Consider the following 18,082-nt stretch of genomic DNA (forward strand, 5'->3'; position numbering starts at 1 on the left):
CCAGCCCCTAAGAGAGTCAAAAGTTCAACTTTATCAGCCCACCTGTACAAATTACTGCACAAATGGCCTAGCAAATGGCCTCTTTCTTTCAACAAATGGCTGATAATTTGTCAGCCCAAGAATAAGTTCAAACCAAACCCCACAAGGGCAACGTGAAATAGAGAAGAGGGAGAAACCTATGACTCAGAGCTCAAATAGTCATTTGGGAAATAAAGGCAAGACATAAAAGAATAATTTCCTTTTACGAAATGGGGCCAAACAGTGGCCACAAACTGTCCAAAGTGATATACAAAGTTAAAATCTCAAAATTGAACCTAAAGAAAGGTTCTTGAAAAATATTATTGGCTTATCCCTACTAAGTCACTATATACTAAATTACTTGAAACAGGTATGTGGGACCCACTTTCCCACTGTACATTGACATGAAAATTTCGTTATCACTACATGCTAAATCACATGAAATAGTGATGTGGGACCCACCTTTTCCACAATACATGGACATGAAGATTTTGTTAGACAATTGATAATGCTTAATTGCTCAAAGTAAACCTAGGCTTATGTATATTGTATGGATCGATTGGTATACCAATTAGGGATTACAGATAGCAGTACTGCCTACATGAAAAGTCATGGATTGACAATATATGGTTGATATGATTTTAAAAGACAATGAATATTAGTATCAGGGGGCTTACAGGGATGGCAATACATAACGCCTGCAAAGTGCTCTGATAGGTACCACCCAAGGGCTTGCAAGGACGGTGATACGTAACCCCTGTAGGTACTTTGATAGGTACCCTTAATTACCACCAAAGACAAAGAAGGGGCTTGCGGGGACTGCGATACGTAACGCCTGCAAGTGCTTTGATAGTTTACTTGGGCATAAATATAAGTAATGAGTTTTAAATTTAAATAATTACATGAAGAGACCACTGATATGACTTTAAAAGACAGAGAAGGAAATAAGTGTGCAGATAAGATGTTAGAAAACCTAATCCATGAGTTATAACGTAGTGACTATGTAATGTTCTCGATGTTTGTATTGTAAGCTGCAGATTACAGTACCAACACGGGATTATTGTGTAAAGCTACATGCTTCCTCGTGGTGCAATAAAATAAGAATATTTATAAGTAATCTATAAATTGATACAGTTACGCTCGAATAGAACACTATTACAGGAAATAAATGTGAAAATTTTAGTCAAAAATTTAAAACTTCAGAACTAGCCTATCGAAACTACACTTGTAAGGTAGCTGGAGTCAGTAACTTGATTACAATAATGTGAACTACCTGTACCACAGTAATTGCTATAAGTTTAGAGATATCAGTACGACTTATCATCCTCAAACGGATGGACAATTGAAACAAGTAATTTAGGTAAATTTTGAAACTCATTGAGTTTCTATAAATAATGAAATGAAATGATAATAATAACCTGTAAAATGTAATAAGCCCTCGAGAATATACTGAGAACTTGTGTCATTGAATCCAAGGGGAGATGGGATAGATACCTCCCACTAACAGAATTTGTATACAATAATAAGTGTTAAGTTAGCATACAAACGGCACCCTATGAAACACTGTAAGGGAAAAAGTGTAGAACACCAGTACGTTGAACTGAATTGGGTAAAGTTATCTACACATTGATATAGAGTCTTATAATTGTTTTGATATTTTTGTCAGAAAAGAATGATTTAGGCATTTGAAAATATATTTAGAAGTTGTAGTGCTATTCCCTCTGGAAGCAAGAATAGATACCTTACATTGATGGAGTTTGTGTATAGTGATGTTTATTAAATAAGCATGAAGATACCAAGGTATAAGGTCTTGTATGAGATAAATACAGAATACCTAGACAAAGGGTAATTTAACAGAGATGGAATTGGTAAAAGAGACTGAAGGACCAGTAAGGATTCCAGTATGAGAAATCAGAAAACTAATGAATAATAGACTTTCATGAGGAGAAATAATAAAGGCAAAAGAAAATATTGATGGGAAAGTGAATAGAATTATTAGATAACGATATCAGTTATATGAAATCGATAAATTTCGAGGACAAAATTCTCAATTTGAGGGGACGAATTGTAACGCCCTCACTTTACGTAGTCCATACATTCGACTACTCTGGTGACCTGATATCGATCCGGACAAGTCAGGATGTTTGGAACTACACTTCAGTGATAATAAACAGGCATAAAACGATGAAATAAATGAAAAGAAAATACAAGAAAAATTAAAGAAAAATAAAAGAGAGAAAGTGAAACTAAGTTAAACGAGCTGGCACCGTAGCGATGGGTGACCGTACCGAGAAGTTACGGTGAAGGCAATTGCTGACCCCAAGACCACGGAAAACCCTCGGAATTAAGTTTCGAGACATAATTAAAGACTTATTGAAGTATAATTGACATTAGAAGTGTCAACGAAAATTAAAGAATTAGTACAAAGAAAAACGAAAAATTCAAGAAACTAATAAAAATCAGTGTTATCGAAAAATCAGGAATGCAACCCGAAGAGGGGCATCTTGGTCATTTGACACCTAGAGCTACCTTTTGACCTCAATGTCCATTAAAAATGAGTGATAGCACACTTTGAAAATGTCATGAAAATTTAAACTTGTGGTACATAATATAAATGATGAAAGAAATGGGATATAATTTGAATAATCAAACTTTAACATATAATATTAATTAAATAAACATTAGTGGAGGGTTAGTGGGGGCTATTTACACTTAAGTGGACAGCCACTTCATTTCAGCACCTTCATCTTCTTCATTCACTCACCATTGCCGAATTTAAGAGCTTCCAAACCCTCCCATGGCCACCCAAATGCATGGTACACTCCACCCATTTTCAAGCTGAATTTTTTTACTTGTCTTAATTAAAGTTGATCACCACATCACAAGGAAGAAATTGATGGTAATTTGAAGAGGAATAATTAAGGTTTGATTAAGCTCCATAACAAGGTAAGTGTTCAAATTCCTTTCCTTCTTAAGTAAAGTTTGTGGGAAGCTTGAGATAAGTAAATTAATGAAGAAATTTTGAGGTTTTGATGAGTTATTATTATGTACTAATTTTGGCAGCCATGGTGAACTAAGAAGAGTGTTAAACTCCATGAATTAAATTAGTGAATGTTGGTATTAATAGATTCATGGAAGTGTATAGTAAATTATTGGTTGGAATTCCATGTAATTGTTAGGTACAATCATGTATACTATGTTGATTTTGACTTTGTGAATTAAGATTGTATTTGGTATATTGAGGACTTGTATATATTGCTCCAATTTACCATAATGAGATGTAATAAATGATATTAGTACATTATAATTCCAAAATTCAAGTATGGGAGTTAAGGATTAGGGCTTTGAATGTGTAATGCTTGTGTAATTGAAAATTTGTATAAGGGCAGTATCCATTTAGGGCTATAACTTAAATTATGTGACTCCAATTGGTATGAGGCCAATTGTAGGTGAAACTAGGCACAAAATGTGCCAACTTTCATGTTGGAAGCCTACCCAAATTCTACTTAGAAGTGACGTAAAAAGATTGACCAAATCCGGATTGGTGACTTTGCAAACCTGAAAATTGACCATTTGAACAACAGTCAGTATTTTGGACATAACTCACTCAAAACAGGTCCAAATGACCTAACATTTATACCATGGAAAGCTTAGACATAGAGCTACAACTCTTTTGAAGACACCAAAGCCCAGAAATGACCAGAACCAAGTCAAAATGCTTGCACAACTTGGGTTACAAAAACTGGCCAAATTGACTTTGACCTAAAAAGGACCTAAACTTTACAATATAAGTGCAACTTGACCAGCATTAGTAAAATGACCATAACTTGGTCCATAGAACTCCAAATCACATGAAATCAGTCTCAAAATTTCAATAAGACATAGATCTACAATATTGGTAATTTGACAAAAATCCAAAAATCAAGGGAATTAGGTCAATTAACTTGATTAATTTGGCACACTAAATCTGGAATTAGCACATTTGACCATAAAATCTAGAAAATTCAAATAAGCATATCTCCCACCAAAAGTGTCCAATTTAAATGAGCCATACCAATCTAGAAAGCTAAGAAAGAGACTTAAAACATTATTTTAGACAACTTCCTCAAATTATAAATGCATAAGGTTAGAATTTAAGGTCAAGCCATTGATCTAATTGAGGACCATGCCAATATAGGACCTTTGAGTCTAAGTTAACAATTTATCTATAAAGAATTCTATAAGACATGAAAAGTGGTAAGCAAAATTTCTGGTTATCCCTAAGACATAGGGCAACAATACCTATGAAGAATGTTAGACCTCAATGTGATTACAAACAGTCCAAATAAATTAGTAAAATCAAAACCGAAAATGTCTAAAAAGGAAACTAAACTTTGGATTTGACCTAGTTATGGTTAATTGATCATAACTTGAGCTATACAACTCCAAATGGAGTGATTCAAAAAGGAAATCAAAGAAGACACAATGAAAAACAATTTAATGAAGAGAAATCTATTAAATTTACACTGTAACCTAGTTCAATAGATAGTAAACATTGGCCATGAAATCTACAAAATGGCAATAAAATACAATAAGCTTTAAAATGAAATTGGTAACATATACCAATACTTAGAGACTATAAAATGTGACAAATTGGGAACACTAAAATTGACTCACTTAGAGTTCCTCAAAGGTCAACATTATTGGTTGACTAATGAAATGAATTGAAGGGAATAGTACTAAGAAAATTTAGATATTGGATTTTATTGTTAGAAGTAATTTAACTGAGCACTGAAACACCTTAAATTATGTGTTTCAGTTGAAAAGGATATTGAAAAGCATAAGGAACATTGAGTCAAGGCCTAGAGGTGACTCAAACCAGGTTTGTGCACAATACTTTTTATATTCACTGCTTTATTGGAAACTTTATTTAGAGAAATGAGTTATGAATGATTTTTTATTGTTTTGATTTTGGGAATTTTATTTGAGAATTATTGTGTTGTCTACTTTGTAAATGAAAATTTTGAGATAAATTGTATTTAGTGGTATCAGTGCAAAGTAGGGATGATGATACGTAATGCCTACGATTCCTGGGAACTCTCACGCATGAACTCAGGAGCTTACAGGGACGGCGATACGTAACACCCGTAAGTGCTCTGATAGGTATACTATATTCCTCCCTCTTTGACTTGCTAGTCTGAGGTGAGAATGGATGAGTTTTCATTAGCTAGCTAGCCACCTCCCTCATTGATTTTGATTAGTGGGGTGAGTTTGTCTTGTCGTGGTGTACAACACTGCATGTTCAGAAAAGTTTGCATCATGACCTAAGTTGTGTTATTGATTGGCAACACTGTGTTATTCAATTGTTTGATCAAATTTGTGTTATATGAGCTTTGAAAATTGTGACATAAACTTGTGAATCATTTGAATTATGAATTATCGATAAATGTTTTATATATTGCATATTAAATTGTTATTGTGCACCACTGAGTAAATTTTACTCAGCGATAGCTTTTTCATTGCTGTCGCAGGTAGACAGACAGATAAAGCAGCAGAGTAGGCTGCTTATGCTATACTTTTGAGATTTTGCTGGGTATATTGAGTATACCACATCCTTGTAAATATTATTGTAATGTATGTGCACTGTATGTATATATTGTACTTGGTCTTGAGCAGTTGTAAACTAAAGTTATAAATTATTTTGGCCTGTAAAAATGTTGTACTATAATTTTCTTATCTCAGCTTTGAAATACTTAATCATTTTGCATTCTATTTTTGAAACTACTGAAAGTGATGTTGAATTGAGTTTGACTTATGTTTGAGAAAATTGATTTGTGTTGAGCCATATTGGGTTTGGGACTGAAACAAATATATTGGAAGTGTTTTCTATAGGTTTTTGAAGAACTGTTTTGCTCCAAATATAGACGGCACTCTGCTAAAAATTTTATAAAATTTGTGGCTATTTCAGACCTAATATGTGATTTAACTTCGATTAAAAAATTTTTAACACCTGTCAAAAGTACTCACCACTGTAAAACGAAATAAGAAAAGATTTAAAATCCCTTGTAGTGTATTTAATGGGTTATCAGTAGTCGAAGTTTGGTAATTCATTAGGTATACTATGGGATCATGTTACATCTTATGGAGGCGTAGGGTGTGACATTTGAACCTTAATGACCTCAGGTACATCCATTCTTGGTCACTAAAGTATTTACATACTCACAACATCTTATATTTAATAGTTATTTCAAGAAAATCTCTTAAACCAAATACATCATTCTTATGTAACCATAGCCAATATTGTAAGTGTTTAAAACTTCTTAAACGATTGCCTTAGTTGAGGGCCATGATGCAATTTCTAAAATTACACCATTACCAACCTAATCATTTAATTTAAAGATTTCCTTGGCTGACCTAATTACTATTTGGTCTCACTTTGCACATTAATCATTTTCATGCATATCTTATATACATCTTGAACATACATATCACATACATACATTCATCAATGGTAATGTAAAAGGCATGATCATGGACTATTTTATAGGAATCCAATCCGAGCCATAAGGATTAGATGCAAGGGCATCATAGGTTAACATTCATTTATTTGAAGCTTTGCCACAATTCTTCAACTCTTGAATCTTTGTGCTCCCACTGATCTCCATTAATGATTGAAGCTCCATTTCTTCTTTTCAAATCCACCAAGCCAATTACATCACATATCCTTGGCATACCAAGGTGAACATTACGAAAGAATTAAGCATGCAAGCTTAAATAAATAAATTACAACCTAAGACTATCACAACAACTTTATGATACAACCCTTTGTAAAAATTAAAATAATTATTACAATCCCATAGAAGTAAACAAGAAATCAATCACATTGGTCTCCTAAATTCCATGATCATCCTTCATGCCAATTCACACATTCAACACTTGAACATGCATTTTAATTCCAAATATCTCATATTCAAAATTAAACCAACATTTTAATCACCAAGAAAAGCCATAAAACTTGATCAAACACTAAGATCACATCTAGGTCAAATGGTCACACCAACTTTTTCAAATGGTGCTTCACTTAAAATTTATGATTCTTCTTGGTTTCTAATGGTTCCAAATTGTATCTCATACATGTTAAACACTATAAAAACAAGAAAACACATAAAAAAAAAATTTTTGTTTGGTCATGGTCATACCATGGCCGAATGGTTTCTCACCATGACCGAACAATTTTCATGATTTTCCTTTGAATTTTCCTTGTTCTCAATTGCATCTCATGCAACATACAAATGTCCCAAGCATCATATAAAATGAATCAATGTTTCTAATGGAAAATTAGGGTGGCTCTGATGCCAATTGTAAGTAAAATGCACCTTAACATGCCTTAGGATGCAAAGTTAGCAATTTTAAAAATTTTATAACTCTAGGTTTCATGCAACATATAAACACTTTATACTATTGCAAAAACACTTAGCTTTCGTCATAAAACATATTTCTCAATTGCTAACATGCCTAATTAGCCACTAGGAAACAAAACTCTTAAATTTATGAGTTAGGGTTCATAGAGAAAACTCACCCTAAAGGCGCAGAATCAAATTCTCACACCAAATTTGGGGAGTGAAGCCACCAAGTGTTGGCTCTCTAGCTTGTCCACACAAGTCCCCTGATCAAAGCATTTTGATCCAAGCTATATGTAACACCTGAATCCTATCTGTAGCTAGAATCAGAGCTACATGCTCCTGAGATACACCCAAGGGCATATCCCATGAGATTGACCACTTTTGTAACACCCCTTACCCTTCTACAGTGTAACTGAGCAAAGCATGTCACACTCAGTGCCGGAGCGCCTTAACTTATCTTATTTTATTCCAATTAATCACATTTTATTTTATTAATTTTGTTCCAATTATTTTATTGGAGAAACTGACGGAGTTTTCCCCCAATTTGTTAGTAATTTTGACAATTTCCCACCTATTAAAATTTTTAACAATATAATCTCAATAATGTAAATTCTTTCTCATATTCTATTCCAATGCTTCATTTCAATATTTCCATCAATAATTTCAAACATTCTATACATAAATAAATTTATCATCACATTCATAAAAGAAATACTCAATCTTTATTAATTTGTATAATTTACAATAATTACACAGGTTCATAATTTACAATACAGAATGAATACATAACTATAAAATACAAAACTATTATCAAGCCTAATGGGTCTTAACTAAAATGCACTATAGTGTAGGTGACACCGGACTCAACGCAGATCTGGACTCTCACCCAGTCTGAAGTCTGCTGGGCTCTCTATCTGTGTCTCTAGTACCTACGTGTGGCAAAAAGTAATGCACTAAGCAATACAACTTAGTGGTGCCAATGTAAGATAAAAATAAACTAAATTAATAAATACAATAAATTATACTGTTAATTTATCCAGACTGAAATTTTTGATAAGTGTTTGTAATATCCTTCATTTTATGACTTTTATATTCATTTCATTGTTACAAATCTTTAAGACTTATTTTCATTTCCCAAGTAATCTATACTAGTTGACTGGACTAGATATATAGGTAAACTGGCACTGGGTACTAAGTAACTCAGGCTGTCCCACTATCGATCATAAACTGTCTGCCAGGTGTGCAACAGAACGGCTAATAAGGCATAATAACCATCGGGCATAACGCCAAATATGTCAAAAGTATCAAAATGGCTAAAAGCTATAACATCACAAAATGGCACAAAAGCCATGAATCACGAAATGGCATAAAGCCATAGGCAGTACTGCAATCGGAACCCTATTGGCATGCCAACCTATCTAAATGAATCATTCTAGGCATAATAGTGCATATTAACAAAGTTGATTGATTAGTTCTTTACACTTAGTGTTTGGTGATTATTATTTGCCTTACTATTCATACATAAATGTTGACTTTTTCATAAATAATAGATATGAAAGTTCTAATTACACTATGATACCACATTTTGGATGTTACATTTGTTGGTATTGGTTGCCAAACTCAATCAAGGCTCATTATAAGTTATTTCAAATTTTCAGATTTCATTGCCTATGTTAATGTTCCATTGGACCAATCTACATTGCAAATTTAGCTAAAATTTCTTCATCAAAGTTGTTCCTTAATGTGTCTTCTTTAATTCCCTTTTTGAATCACTCCATTTGGAGTTTTGTAGCTCAAGTTATGGCATATTTACCATAACTGGCTGGATTGGTCCATTCTCAGATTTTTCTAGGCATATTTGTTTCTAGCAGTTTTGGTGTCCAAATTTTGGCTAGCAAATTGAATTGTTCTGTTTAGAATTTGGGTTTCTGTTCTTCATGAAAGTTGTTCTACATTGTATAAGCTTTCCATGGGTTTGAAAATCAGGTCATTTGGACCTCTCTACACAAAGTTATGGCTATATGAACAAACACTATTCATTTGATTATTTTCCAGGTCCAGAATTTTGGTTACCCGGATTTAGGAAACTTTTAGGTCCCCTTAAGTTCATTTTCTGGGCAGGGTCTCTTCCTAAAAAATGTGGCATTATGTCCCTAGTTTCACCTCCAATTGGCCTTACATCAATTGAAGCTACACAAGTCAAGTTATAGCTGCCCAAACACACTGGACTCAAGTCTAAAATTTCTGGCACAAAAGGGCAGCACACCAATTCATAATCCAATGCCACAATTCCTTCCAATTTAATGTCAATTCACCTCAAATGGTCACTAATTGACCATTAGAACACCAATTTACCATCAATGTAGTAGAACCCTAATTTTGCTGTAAACCCTAATTCCCAAAGTTTGATTGTAACAACACACATGGAAATCATAGTCCTAATACATGTATACACATTATAAACCATCACTACACCATTTCAATTCCATCAAAATTCATCAAAACCATCTTCCATTCATGGCTGCCGAAAATCAAGGGAGGTCCAAACATGCATGTTTTTGTTCAATTTTCACAAATTCTAGCTCACTTCAATGTCCTAACAAAGAATATAATGAGAGAGAAAAAGGAAATGGGCACTAACCTCTTGAAGCAATATTCTAGGGTGTCAAATCTTCCACTTTCTCTGTAATTCTTGGCAGCCAAACACTTTACCAAGGTTGGGTGACAAGTTTTAGTGAAGGAATTTATGGATTTTGGGGTGAGAAATCAAAGAATTTGAAGGTTAAAGAAGAAAGAGCTATAAAGGAGAGAGAGAGGGAATTCGACCAAAATGAAGAAGAAGATGAGCAGATTTTCTTTTTCCAATTTTTGACTTCTTTTATTCTTTTTAATGTGTTTTAAGTATGCTTATTGAATTTTGATTGGGTAAGGGATTTTTATTGCATCACCCATACATAAGGCTTATGTAATAATTAGGATTTAATTCCATTTTCTTTTTCTTTTCCTTTCTTTTTTCTTTACTCAATTTTAATTAAATTTTTAACAATATTTATTCACATTTTAGGTCACATACCTCACTTACTTAAATGGACAAGTTGGTAAAAAATAATCTCTGAAGGTAAAATGACCAAAATGCCCTTTGTTGTGCTTAATGAGTTAAAATTGTCTATACCTATTTACAAAATTTTCTTAGCATTTTCTTGGTATTCTATTGTCATCTAAGCCTTAATAACTCTTCACTGGAGTCCCAAAAATTATTTCACAGAGTTTCCTCGTGGGTCTAGGGTCGGTAACTGTCTTCATAATCGCTTCCCGTTAGGGTTACCCATCCCCGGAGCTATTGTTTATTTAACCTTAGTGCATTTCATTGCTTAGATTTTTTCTTAATTTTTCTTATCATTATTTGAGTTATTTATGACTCCTCACTCTAGTTTAGATATAGTTCCAGACATTTTGGCTATCCGGACAGACATTAGTTACCGAAAGAGTAGAATGTATGGACTATCTAAAGTGAGGGCATTATAATTCTTCTCCTCTAAATAAAATTTCATCCTCAAAATTTACCTAATGTAAATGGTCGAAGAATCTGCTATCTCCTTGCTTCTCCACTTCCTTGTGTTGCCTCATCAATGTTTACGTCTGGTTCCTCCCAAGCTTTCATGGCATATACCCGTGGTGCCACCCTAGCTTCTGGCCTCTTGACTGTTTCAGAAGCAGTCTTTTGTGTAGTATCAGACATTTCTGCTCTACTAAGTCTCCTACTCCTTTGCACTGTGGGGGCAGGTCTATCAGCTTGTGCTGGAGCTGTTAAAGCACTCCTCTGGGGGCAATCTCTTATGTAATGATCCATTGTAACATCCTCATTTTCGTAGTCCGTACATTCTACTGTTCCGATGGCTAATGTCTGCCCCAAAAAGTCAGAATGTTTGGAACTACACTTCGGTGATAATGAACAGACATATAATGATGAAATAAATAAGAAGAAAATGCAAGAAAAATCAAAGACAAATGAAAGAGAGAAAATGAAGCTAAGTTAAACGAGCCGACACCGTAGCGATGGGTGACCACACTGGGAAGGACGTTGCCGACCCCAGGACCGTGGGGAACCCTCAGAATTTAATTCCGGGACGTAAGTAAAGGTCTATTGAAATATAATTGATACTAGAATTATTAAAGAAAAATTAATAAATTAGTACAAAGAAAAACGAAAAGTCGAGAAACAGATAAAAATCGGTGTTACTGAAAAATCGGGAATATAACCCGAAGTGGGGCATTTTGGTCATTTGACACCTAGAGTTGCCTTTTGACCTCAATTTCCATTAAAAATAAATGATATTACACTTAGAGAATGTCATGAAAAATTAAATTGTGATACATTATAAGAATAGTGAAAGAAATGGTGGATAAAATCCAATTTATGAAACTTTGAATAATTAACATTAAAATCCAAGTTAGTGCTCCACTAACTCTTAATTTGGGAAACTTAAATATTCCTTTGGGACAGCAGAACCATCATCTTCCACCTTGAGAAATAACCAGCCAAGAGAAATGAAGTTCACCATGGAAATCACCATGGATGCCCCACATGCAACCTCCATGGGTGCATGATCAAGCCACCATTTCTACTTAGTTCCTTCATTAAAGCTTGCACACACACCTTGGGCAGTATGTTGGAAGCAAAAAGAAGAGGATTTGATGAAGTCTTGGTGAAGCTCAAAAAAGGTTAGTGCTAGTTTTTCATCCCTTGCTTCATTAAAGTTTGTATTAAGGTTGAGATGAGTTGGATGGTAAAGAAATTTGAAGGATTCGATGAGTTATTGATATATTCAATTTTGGACAGCCATGAAAGTTTATTGTAGTTGAGTTTTTCTTACCTCTAATGGATGGAAATTAAGCTTGATTAACTTAAATGGAAGTGGTAGTAAGTTAATATCCAATGATGTGCATGTTAGTGCTTGAATTAAGGGTTTGAATATAGGTCTTAATGCTTTGGCAAACTGCCATGTTTGGCAGCCTATTAAATCATGAATTTGTGTATGAATATATAGCTTATTAATGAAATATGCTAGTACTAAATTGTGGGCAGTATGTGGAAGTGATATTGAAGTATGATTATGTTGAAGTGTATGTGTAATATTGACATTGAGATATGTTGAATTTTGGTGGAAGTAAATGTTGAACTTAATGGTGAATTGTGTGCATTGAGCACTTGAATATTCTACCCAAAATTGTTGCTGGAATTGTGTACAATATATATACGGAAGTGTTATCGATTGAATATTGAAGTAATGAGGAGGAGAAGGAATATCAAATTGGAAGTGTATGTGCTTTGTGCAGGTTGTATATTGAAGGCAGTACCTAAATTAGGCCATAAGTGCCAAACTATGAACCCAATTGGTATGAGGCCAATGGGGGGTGAAACTAGACACCAAATAGGCCAACTTTCATGTAGAAATGTTGCCAAAATTATACCTAGAAACTGACCTAAAAAATGACCAAATCCGGAATAGCAACCTTGCAACCCAGATTTTTGACCATATGAACAGTAGTCCTTGGGATGACCATAACTCACTCAGAACAGGTCCAATTGGCCAGAAATTTTTACCATGTTAGTTTAGACATAGATCTACAATTCTTATGAAGACACCAAAGCCCAGAAATGGCCAGAACCAAGTCAAATGGCTTGGACAAGTTTGGGTACAAAAACTGCCGAACCAAAAGTGACCTAAAATTGACCAAATTTTACACCAAAGGTGCAATCTGTCCAGCATTGGTAAATTAACCATATCTTGGTCTACACAACTCAGAATGACCTTAAATTTTGCCCCGTGTGCAATAAGATATAGACCTACAAGTTTGTAGTTTGGACTAGAACCCAAAAACCGAGGGAACTAGGTCGTCCGGCTAGGTCAAAATAGTACACCGAAATTCGATAAATTGCAATAAAATGCAGTACACTTGGAAATGAATTTGGTAACATATACCAACACTAAAGGGCTATAAAATGTGACATATTGGTAATATTAGAATTGACTCACGTAGAGTGCATCAAGGGTCAACATGATAGGTTGACTAATGAAATGAATTGAAGGGAATAGTACCAAGAGAAATAGGACTTTAAGCCATACAAATATAGCACACAAAAATTGAGAAATTGACTAAATTTTGCGCCAAAGGTACAATCTGTCCAGCTTTAGTAAATTGACCATATCTTGGTCTATACAAGTCACAATAACCTGAAATTTTGCCCCGAGTGTAATAAGACATAGAGCTACAATTTTGCTTCTTTGACCAGAAGCTAAAAACCAAGGGAAATAGGACTTTAAGCTAGACCAATCTAGCACACTAAAATTGAAAATTAGTAATTACATAAAATGATGCTTGAAGTGATTTGGCAACGAATGCCAACTTGTGAAAAGGGTAAATTGCATTATATTTACAACATATTGAATTGTAAATTGTGACAGGTTGATGCTAGAATCAACCTATCCATGATGCATAAAAAGGTCAATAATTTTATTGACCAGTGAAAGGCAAAAAGATGTATAAACCCTATGAATAAAGAATTAAATATGTAACATTGTAATATGCCCTAATTTGCCTAGTTGGCTAGTTTGGATAGGTTGGCATGCCAATAGGATTCTGACAGCTGTTCTGTAAATGACTTTACGTCATACTGTGTTTTATAGCTTATTATGCCATACTATGATTTTAATAGCCTATGGCTATACAGATTGTGTTATTATACTCGACTTAATGCCTGATTGATTATATGGTTTTTTAGCCACACTGTTTGCACACCAGGAGATACTTTGTGACCGATGGTGTGACGGCTCGAGGTACTAGGTACCCAGTGCTAGTATATCCGTTTATCCAGTCTGGTCAGTGTATTGGCTATCTGGGCAGTCATTTAAAACATTATTTAATTCAGGAAGCTAAGTTAAGTTAAGTATAATGAAATTTCAGTACAACTAAATTAAGTATTGAATAAATGAGTAATAGAGATAAGCAAAAGAAACATAACAAAAATATAAATTGCAGAACAGTAGAGACTTGAAATACAATATAGTTAGAATAATTTGTATACTGGGTAGTATTACTGAAAAGTTATAAACTAAGCACTTCCAAAGAGGAACAAACTAGTACATAAGATCATTGATACTAGAAGTACCATACCAAATTAAATTGATTCCTAAGTATTCGAATTATGATTTATTTCTTTCTTTATTTGTATATATTATTTCTTGTTATACTATTGCACCACTAAGCAGAAATGCTTAGCGTGATGGAATTGCTTCCTCGCGCAGGTACTGAACGTAAAACCAGTAAACTGTCGACTGAGATTTTTGGAGTCCAGATCTGCGGAAGTGTTAGAAGAGTTCAAGATTGTCACCTCCTCAGCAATGCATGTAGATAGGGCTCATAATTATACATGTTATGTATTTTGTTCATTCTAAGTATATTGTAATTTCATTTGTATATCCAGTACTTGACAAATTTATGTACTTAATTGGAAAATTATATAAGTTAATGAAATGTAAGAATTCTGATGTCTGAATTGATTGTCTAATCATAATGATTCTGAATGAGATTGAGTTTAAGAAATTTCGAGAAACTGATGAGATATTATTGAGATAAATTAAGCTATGAATTTGAATATGTTGTGAATTGTCTTTGGCAAGTTCAAAAGAACTGTTAGTCCAAATTACAGCTAACACTTTGTCGGATTATTGTTAAAATTTTTGAAATTCCAAATTAGTTAGATTTTGATAAAAGTAAAAATAGCCTAAACCTTAAATAAAGTTTTTAAATAAATAAATCAAGAACTGTAATGAAATCAGATAAGATCAGGTGCTCCAGCATTCTGTGTGACATGCCTTGCTCGGCTACATTGTAGACGGGTGAGGGGTGTTACATCCGTAGCCCCACACTTGAAATGCCTTCCTATTAACATTTGACACTCCCCTCTATGTCTCTTACCACAATGAGTACATTCTTGCACTGGGGCTGATCCCCTTATTACTGTGCCCAGGGAGCTAGCTACAGATATTCGAAACTAGCATCTCTGGCCTTATGTACCCTTAAGCTTCTTACTATCAGTCAATATACTTGACTGCCCCAATCTAGATTCCCTGTTACGCTACCTGTGACATCCTCATTTTAGGCAGTTTCGTACATTCTACTATTCCGATGACTAACGTCGAATTGGATAGCCAGAATGTCTAGAATCACACTTAAACTAGAGTGAGGAGTCATAAATTGGATTAATAAAGATCAAGTAAAATTAAAGAGAAGTAAAAGAAATGGAGTGCAAACGGCTTAAATGAGTACAAATTCCAGTGACGGGTAACCTCACTAAAAAATGACAGTGAATCTAGAACTATCCTAAATTCAAGTAGAAACCCTATGAGACCCTTAATGAAGACTTAATTAATGGTATTTCCATGAATTAATAAGCCAAGAAAATGAAAAAAAATAAACACAAAGCAAAGGAAGATAAGGAGTTATCGGATATTATGGAAAAGACAGGCATAAACTCGGTAAAAGCCAAACTTGGTCAACTAAATTTAAAGGCCCAACATTGACAAAAAATGAGAGTTATTAATTTAATGAAGCTAGATTAATTTAATTAATTGAAATTATGAAAATTAAATATAATTATTGAAAAGTCAAATTCTAATGATTAAACTTTAAATAATTATAAAATTGCCATTTCACTTATTTACAAATATGCCATTAAATATTAAATTAATATATATCAATAATTGATCAAAATTTCTGCCATCCTTTTCCTTAGTTTCCCATCCATATGCTCTCCCTCCACTTTCTCTCAAATTTTGTAACACCCCTATTTGAATAGCCTGGTATATTTCACTGTTCCGGTGATCGGAGTCGGTCCGGACAATTAAGGGGATTAGAACCACACTTAAGACAACTAGATAAGCCATAAACACAAATAATTAGTAATTGTCAATTAGTTAAGTATAAATAAGAAAAACAGAACATAAGAAGTTAAACGAGCTGAGAGTTACAGCGATGGGAAACCTTTTCGGGAAGGACTGCGAAGTCGATTTAAGCTCAAATTTCGAATTGTAAAATGTGACGCCGCGGTCCTTAAGACTATTATGAACACAGTGGAAAAGAGAAAATCACAGAAAAAGGTTGTTAAGCCAGTCAAATAATTAGGTCAGGGAGCCAGAAGAAATATTGAATTATTTGCAAACCGAGTTGAACCGGTGAGGGGTAATTTGGTCAATTGACCCCGAGAGTTGACTCCTAACCTAATTTTCAAATAAAATCGAAGAAAAGAAAATTTCGGAGTCAGGAATTAAATTAAAGAACTAAAGAAAAAATTGAAAAAGTGAAGGGAGATGACATCATGCATGACATCATGCATGATGCCATAAAGATTATAATTAATAAATTTAATTAAATTGATTTATGGTCTTCCTAAGACATAAAAAAGAAAAGAAAAGAAAAGAAAAAAATAATAATAAATGTTTTCTTCTTCTTTCCCTAAGTTGCCGCCTCACTCTCACTCTCACTCTCCATTTCTAAAACTCCATTAAAGCTTGCTTCAAGCTCTTAAATCCCTACTAAACCCTAATTTCTCCCATAATTACTTCATAAAACCTTAGCACCCTCACTTGAGAAGGATATTTAGCAAAGAAAGAAGGAGGAAAAAGAGGAAATTGAAGAAGGGAACATCCAAATTAAGGTTAGTGATTTAAGTTTAAAAAATTCAGTTTATACTTTGTGTGTTTAGTTCAATTAACTTAGGAATAAACTTAAAATGAAATAAAAACATATGTGGAGGACCAAACTAAAAATTCGGCCAGCTAGGGTTACTATGCATATGCTTATCTTTTGATTGAATTTAATATGTTAGGCAAGCTTGTATGAATGTGGTAGTGAGATTGATATGCTTAAATTTGGTTAAATGCAACAATTTAGTGAGTTAGGTTTTGGACACTTAGGGTTTAGAGATAAAAATGTGAAAAATTGGTAAATGATGTCTTTGACCTAGTTTGAAGTGAGAAATAGTCATTTGTGACCAAATGAAGTGTGTTAGAAGTGTTTGAACCAAAGGCAAATTCGGATTCAATGTGGTCATACTGCAGGCAGCTGGACCAAAGTCCCTTTAAGGGACCAAAACTGAAAATTTACAAGTCCAATTGGTATGAGACTAATTAGGAGTGAAAATAGACACCAAATGACACAATTTTCATTTAGGAAGCATGCCCAAAAAATGACCAAAACCTAGTGAATAAATTGACCAAATCTGAAAATTCTCAGTCTGTCTTGTACAAACTGACCAAATGAACAGTGTTTGTTCATTTGGCCATAACTTGAGCTAGGAAGGTATAAATGACCTAAAATTTTACCAGTAGACAGATGAGATATAGACCTAAAACTTTCATGAAGAACACAAACCCAAATTATGCTATTAACCAAGTCATTTGGCCACCCAAAATTGGTGACCTAAAACTACCAGAACCAAAATTTGCCCAGAAATCTGGGTTAAGTCCAATCCAGCAGCCATGGTTCAAATGGCTATAACTTGAGCTACAAAACTCCAATTGGAGTGATTCAAAAAGGAGAATAAACTTAAGACAATAGGGAACATTTTCTATGAAGAAAGTTTTGCCAAATTCTAACAGTAAAATGACTAATGGAATAGT

This window comes from Hevea brasiliensis, chromosome 6 (assembly GCF_030052815.1).
Source record: "Hevea brasiliensis isolate MT/VB/25A 57/8 chromosome 6, ASM3005281v1, whole genome shotgun sequence".
NCBI lineage: Eukaryota > Viridiplantae > Streptophyta > Magnoliopsida > Malpighiales > Euphorbiaceae > Hevea > Hevea brasiliensis.